At 38.2% G+C, this 7316-nt stretch overlaps 2 long non-coding RNA genes across 6 annotated transcripts; both read right to left on the reverse strand.

Moving 5' to 3' along the window:
• Window positions 1-2063: 2063 nt before the first annotated feature.
• Window positions 2064-2840, reverse strand: LOC107586475 (uncharacterized). 2 transcript variants are annotated; one of them, XR_001609362.1, is made up of 3 exons: window positions 2613-2840; window positions 2344-2425; window positions 2064-2151 (listed from the first exon to the last, which is right to left on the reverse strand). It is a non-coding gene; the product is annotated as an uncharacterized lncRNA (long non-coding RNA). The 2 variants fall into 2 exon arrangements; XR_001609363.1 differs by having other exon boundaries at window positions 2344-2428.
• Window positions 2841-2869: 29 nt separating this feature from the next.
• LOC107586476 (uncharacterized) lies at window positions 2870-4810 on the reverse strand. 4 transcript variants are annotated; one of them, XR_001609366.1, is made up of 5 exons: window positions 4687-4810; window positions 3978-4157; window positions 3748-3879; window positions 3119-3645; window positions 2870-3033 (listed from the first exon to the last, which is right to left on the reverse strand). It is a non-coding gene; the product is annotated as an uncharacterized lncRNA (long non-coding RNA). The 4 variants fall into 4 exon arrangements; XR_001609367.1 differs by having other exon boundaries at window positions 3119-3338; window positions 3464-3645; window positions 3978-4810; XR_001609365.1 differs by having other exon boundaries at window positions 3273-3645; window positions 3978-4810.
• Between the last annotated feature and the right edge of the window lie 2506 nt (window positions 4811-7316).

Below are 7316 nucleotides of genomic sequence, written 5' to 3' on the forward strand. Positions count from 1 at the left end.
TGATGAGAAGGCAGGGCCCTAAGAGTGACTGTGAGTTTTAGGTCGTTTATTGTTTGTGTATAGTGGAACTCATGCATCCATGGCTTATATCTGAATGGATGATAGTGCTTCTCTTGTTATGATTTCTAATGGCCGAGTAAGCGTCTGTATTTAACTGGGCATGGCTCCCATACAGGGCATCCAAACAAGAAGTTAGACACATTTCATTACGGATGGACCTGTCTAGAAATACCACTGGGTTAGTTGGAAGTAAAATATCATTGGATAGCCTAATGCTCTATTCGCACCAAATGTGAAATGAAAATCCAACAAATATCACAAGAAAACTGCATTAAGAATGATGGAAACAGGGTATGAAAAACGAATGACTCCTGTACAATTAGTGGCACCAATTGACAAACAGATTTTTTCGGATACAACAGATGATAGACACACTGTTTATCTTAGCACTGACAACATGACATATCAATCAATCTTTATTACAGACTCAAGGTCCAAATAAAAAAATTAAAAAACAAGACAATAGGACAACATATACAACCCACAGCATCTACCACACACAATAAAAAGTTACAAAATACAACAATACCAATGTCTCCACAGCTTTGACTGATACCGTGTAGTACTAACCCTTATATTTGATAGACCCACACTAATCAAATTTTTTGAAGCATTTAGCCGGCAGATAAATCTATACATAAGATTTCGTAACAGTGCTTTAAAAGTGATTACTCTTGCACTCGCAAACATTTTACTTGCACTATGCCATCTAGGTCTCTTTAGTAAAATTATCATTGCATCATTATAAGCTACTTGCAGCTTCTGTAAACTAGATGTTCTATAGTTGAACCACAGATGAGCAGTATACACTCTTAAAAATAAAGGTGCTTCAAAAGGTTCTTCAAGCGATGCCATAGAAGAACCATTTTTGGTTCCACAAAGAACCATTCAGTCAAAGGTTCTTTAAAGAACCATCTCTTTCTTACCTTTTTATAATCTGAAGAACCTTTTTTCGCCACAAAGAACCTTTTGTGAAACAGAAAGGTTCTTCAGATGTTAAAGGTTCTTTATGGAACCATTTAGACAAAAAGGTTCTTCTATGGCATCGTGAAGCACCTTTATTTTTAAGAGTGTACAGTGTTGTACAATATGCTTTAAAAAGTGACACCTTCACCTCATCTGAACAGAAACTAAACTTACGTAAAAGTATATTCGCCTGCATATACATCATACAGCGTTTCCTTTCAATATCCTCATCGTCTGTCATGCGTTCAGTGATGAAATGTCCAAGGTATTTTACTTTCGCACACACAGTGAGACTCTTATTAGACAACTTGAAAACTGGAAATTGTATGCTTTTATCCTCCTTAGTTCTGCAAATCATAACCACATTCTTATCAGGATTATATAAAATATCATGTTCAAGACCATAATCAGAACAGTTAAAAGAATCAAGAAGAGTTAAAAGCTCTTGAAGACCAGCAATGCTAGGACTAAACACCACAAGATCATCTGCATACATAATATGATTAGAATATTCTAGAATATTCCCAATCATACACCCAGTTTTACAAGCAATCAAACATTCAGATAGATCATCCATGTAAAGATTAAACCGAATTGGGGACAAAATCCCTCCTTGTCTCACACCATTACTAACCCCAAAAGAAGTTGGCCCCCCACCCAACGCAAAAGTCGCAAAAATAGTCTCAATCGTTTGTGCTCCGTTTCTGCTGGTTTGTGCTGTAAAAATTTTCATTTGTGCTGCTTTGGTTTGTTAGATATAACATATTTATTTAAAGGTCATTCTCAGGTCACTCAGCCCCCCCACCCGCTCCAAATTCACCCGAAATAGTCTCGTTTGTTTGTGCTTCGTTTGTGCTGGTTTGTGCAGGTAAAAGTTTCGTTTGTGCTGCTTTGTTTTTTAAAATATTAAACATTATGTTTTAGGCAATGACGTCACCAGCCCCCCTACAAATGTATATGTACAAGTCATTATCAAAGACATCTACTAACCCCACTGTGAGTTTTGATGCAACTGGCTCAGTAGTGAGGAAACTACAGAGACCAAACGGCATGTCTGGCCATGTCTTCTTATATCAGGGCGTTCTGGCAGGTAATGAGAGCTCAAGTGTCCCAGTCGTGCAAATGCTGTCAGAGAGACATGATGTTAATGCAATAACACATTGGCTGACAGAATGGACACGTGCAGGTGCACCAACTCCAAAATAGGTTGTAAGGTTGTAAGTGACTTTTCACTGGCTTTGCTCAGAGCTTTGGTCAAAGCTTTTACTCCTCATCCTGATCTGAAGACCTACATTAATGTGTGTTGTGGCGTCTTACTTGGTAATCAGTCTGCAAAAGTGCCACCTTGTTTTGTTCGGGTTGATGTTGCACACTGCATCAAGATGATCTGCCAGTGGGACTGCTTGAAGAAAAAAGCACATCGCGTTCAAGATTTCTTTGTGACGTCAATGGCACAGCTTCTAAAGTCACAATCCATGGATGATGCTAGAGAGCTACTACGCAGCATTACTGTTGTGGCTCTCAGTGAAACAGAGGGCAATGACAGCTCTGGAGTCCCCCTCATATCAGAAAGGCGCAAGAAATACCTGAAAGCCCGAATTGCAGAAGAGTGTGTCATCATTCCAGATGTAGAGGGCGAGAACCTGGAAAAAGCAGATCAAACGCAGTGGGTGGGTGACCAAACGCAGACAGACCTACGGCAGTGGGTGACAGAAATATGTGAGGAAAGCAGGTCACTTGCTGTGGCTAATGGAGATCATGATAATATGCACTTCCTCCCTGAGATTATTCCCAATATAATCTGGCTTGCAAGCTACTTACCACTCTGGACAGGGGTAATGATCCCTCACTTCCTCACTTCCGAAATCATTGCAAGTTCAGCCAATGCTGAAGCAGAATTCAAAAACATTAAACGTGGCCTTTTCAAGCATGAAAGCATGAAAATTCGGGTGGATCGATTCATTGCTCGACATCTGTCCTTCATTGAAGGCAACATGCGCATTTGTTCTGCAAAACAAAAAAGTAAAGAAAAAGGTGAAGAAGATGCAGCTGTTGCAACAGCGATCGTCAAAGAAGCCAATCCTCTACCAACCATAACTTGCAGTGAAGGTGTAAAACCAGAAATGGATGCTTCCTGTTCTGGGAAGTCTGACATTGTCACAATCATCCATCCAACAGATGAAGACCCTGTTGAAAACTGGAGAGGCCTAGCTCTTCCACCCAAAAAGAGAAAGAGGAATTCATACCTCTCTCCTTGTCCTGAATGGCTCCATGCAGATCCATCTGTGAGGGGGAAAAGACTGAAAGTGGAACTGTTGAAAAATGGAAATAATCAACAGCCTGTTAAACTCAGGAAATCAAGAATATCTGTGCTGAACACATGTGCATTTGATGCTTTTTGTCAATGCTTATGTTGTGCTTTCTGTGATAGTGTCACCTTTGCAAATATTGTTTGTGGTGAGGACTCCAACAACCTCCTCCAGCTAGTGAAAACCATCACCACAAAGGGTCTGAATGCACAGGCCTACATACAGAGGGCAGAGCTGCTGAGTGGAATATTCAAACCTGTCCAACTGAAGTCTGGTGCTCTCCAAATCGACGCGCAGTGCCACATCTCCACTATCATTGAAAAATCAGTGACAAAACATGCATGTGTTTACTTCACAAAACAGTGCTCCTCACAGTATTGCAGTCACAGCACACAAGTCACAAGGGAAATACCATTTGTTTGTACTTCTGTTGCTGTATTGGAGGCTTCTGGCATCGCTTATCTTCAGACGGCAGTGGAAGAAGGCCTTAACCTTCCGGACTCCCCCTGTCTCAGGCCAATCCAAAGTCCATCACAGTGTCCCTCTGCATTCAAGACAGACTCTACATCAGGAAAAGTGCTCTGTGCAGGGAAAGTTTCTCACAGTTACAGTCTAGGAGAACTTCTGTGGATTGACACTGACCTGGGAAGCAACTCCATAGAATTTCCTTTGAGTGAATTTCCCTCCAATCTGATGCTCCAAGGAGAGAGATTTACTTTAAGGGCAGTCATTGCTTTCAAAGGAGGCTTAATCCAGGATGCTCTTGGACATTATGTGGCCTACTGCAGGAGGTCTCCATGTGTCTGGGAGATGTATGACGACCTGAGAAGTGGAGTGACAGGAGTGTCAGAAAAAAACAAAATATGCCCACATGCAGTGTTATACACAAAAGATTGATTGCACTGTTTACATGTAATCTCACAAGTATTTTTGTTGTAAGCCACACACCCATGTTTTCCTACTCCTGTTTGGAGAAGTTGTTTCTGCTCTTCTGGAAGTCAGACTTGATGGAGTTTGCACTTAAATCTATTATTCTGTGTGGCACTTTTGGTTTGAAGGCAGACAGTGTGGCATGGCTTGTCAGTATTAAGCGTTTTTAAGTTTAAGTTTTTAAAAGTCCATTATTTGTGTTAATGGATGTCCGATAGTACACTTTAATACAGTTTCACAAGTAAAATAATTTTGACAATTCATTGAGTCATGAGTTTCCACATACATACATGCATATAATACACACACACACACACGTATGTATAAACACAGAGATACAGCAAACATATTATGGTGCGTGTATTTATGACATATACTGTTATTCACGTAATGGCACACAGTAACAAGTAAAAACATTTACCTTGGAGTTGGTGTTACATTCCACTTATCCTGTGATCCACTGTGTCTGTTATAAGTTGGAAACAGTCGATAGGTAACTTAACTAGGATCCTCTTGGATCTTACCTTGTTACTTTAACTGTATGGTAAAAAAAAAAACGAAACTTTTACCTCCACAAACCAGCACAAACGAAGCACTAACGATTGAGACTATTTTGGGGGAGTTTGGAGCGTGTAGGGGGGCTGGTGACGTCATCGCCTAAAATATAATGTTTAATATTTTAAAAAACAAAGCAGCACAAACTCAACTTTTACCTGCACAAACCAGCACAAACAAACGAGACTATTTCGGGTGAATTTGGAGCGGGTGGGGGGCTGAGTGACCTCAAAAACAACATTAAATATTATTTTAATATCTTAATAACCAAAGCAGCACAAATAATTTTTTTTTACGGCAGCACAAACGAAAAATTTTACAGCACAAACCAGCACAAACGGAGCACAAACGATTGAGACTATTTTTGCGACTTTTGCGTTGGGTGGGGGGCCCACTTCACGGAGGTCAAAAACGGGCAGAGGCTTTATTGCCCCATTTTACTTGCATCATCTGGTGGGCATATCGATAAGCCAGGATTCTCACAATGTATTCTGGCACCCCTCTTTGTCTCATTTTAAAAAATAACTTTGCATGGCTAACCTGATCAAAAGCTTTAGATGCATCAATGAAGCACATAGAGACTGATGGGTTTTTATCTCTATACTTGTTTACTATTTCCTTTAATGCATAGATGCAAAGATCAGTACCATGTTTACATTTTACATACATTTACATTTATGCATTTAGCAGATGCTTTTCATAACCCATTGTTTACCCCTAATATATATACTTCTATAAGACTGGTCGGAAATAGCCAGATCTATAGCCATAATGCTTCTGTGTATCAGTAAAAAATAAAAAGTGTTATTACTTCTATTTTATACCTTATATTATATCACATTTATTTTTCTGTAAGTATTATTCAATAGAACTGGCGATGTGCCAGGTTTGAATAGGTCCACTGGAATCTATTGTTTCTAGTCAAACTCCTGTATGCAATGAATATTAAAGTGGTCATTAAATGCAGATTTCAGGTTTTTAGGCTATGTTATCTTTCTTGATGTTAGTTTATACAATTTGTAAAGTTTAGTATTTGTAAAAGTGATAATTTTCCGTCTTCATTTTCACTCTCTGTGAAAAAGCTCAGTATCAAGTTACCTCTTGCAGAAACAGAAGTAAACACCCACTGCTGTGATTGGCTAACTTCAGCGCACCGTATGCATGTCATGTGTTTTGATACTCAAGATGGCAAGCACTGTCATACATCTGTATATGTTTGAGCCCGAGTCAAATCCCGAAGCAAAATAAATTAAAACAGACTACTGTTAACAAATTTCTTGAAGGTGGTTGACAGTAAAACACTAGTTACCCATTGTGTGAAGGGTTCTTATTAGCAACAGTAACATAAACTATAGTAAAATGCATTCAGTTCACATAATATAAAGTATTAAACTCAAGCAAATATTTCTGATCCAGCTATCTACTGATTTCATTAGCAACACAAACAATTATATGATTTTTAATACAAACACAAACTGTAAGATTAAAAATAAATGTACTTACCTGAGTTGAATCCCAAGATAAACTTGGCACTGCCATATATTTCAATAAAAGATGTTTTGAAAATACATGTTTAAAAATACCCAGAAACATGTAGAGTAATTCACAGTCTATTGTGAAATGTGAAGAACAAAAAATAAAAAAATAAAAATAAATCTTTCAGTCGCTCAGGTATGTCATTCATGTTTCTTTACATTTACTGACAGAACATCTGAATTTGATGGTCTTATTCATCATCTTTAAGAGTAACCTCTTAACCTCTTTTGATTCTCCAGCATGACCCCTTTAAGTTAGGCCTTAATGTAGTTGCTTTGGTTGATCAGTTTCTATGATTTCAGAAGAGTTTTGGGCAGTTTTTCAGTGGGTCAAAAACAACAAAAAAAGTTTGTTCAACTTGTAGGTCAGCTTAAACCAGCTAAATATTTGTTTTCCCCCAACAAGGAGGTGAACCTAACATAAAGTCAGAAGGCACACTGACACATAAACTACTTGGTTGAAATGCTCTCATGCATCATACTCAGAATGAAAGCTGAAAGATCTTTATTTGCCTTTCATGTGTCATTTCGATGAGCAGAAGTGCCTGTAACTCAGAATGACCTATTTGTGTGCAAATAACTCTACAACTCTACAAGTTTACTTCATATCAGAAAAGCTTTCCTCTTAACACACGTTTACACCTCAACTACAGTGAGCAGTTAATCCATATATTCAGTATATCCATAGGATGACATTTTTTAAAGAAATAGAATTAAAAACAATAGAAAACAAAAGTATATCAAGGTAATTTTTTCTATTTGTAAGAGTATTGAAGTGAATTGAAGCAAATATCACTCGTAGTCTAGTGAGATCTCTTGTTAACTTATATAGGCAATTGACTTCTAAGGGAGTTACAGTAACCAACCAAGGAAGTAACAGTGAGTAACTGAATTGGAACACGTGAAAAACTGTTTTTAATATGTAAAATAAGTAAACTCTGAATGCCACATTTTGACATTA

Source organism: Sinocyclocheilus grahami, unplaced genomic scaffold (assembly GCF_001515645.1).
Source record: "Sinocyclocheilus grahami isolate Dianchi unplaced genomic scaffold, SAMN03320097.WGS_v1.1 scaffold82.1, whole genome shotgun sequence".
NCBI classification, from domain to species: domain Eukaryota; kingdom Metazoa; phylum Chordata; class Actinopteri; order Cypriniformes; family Cyprinidae; genus Sinocyclocheilus; species Sinocyclocheilus grahami.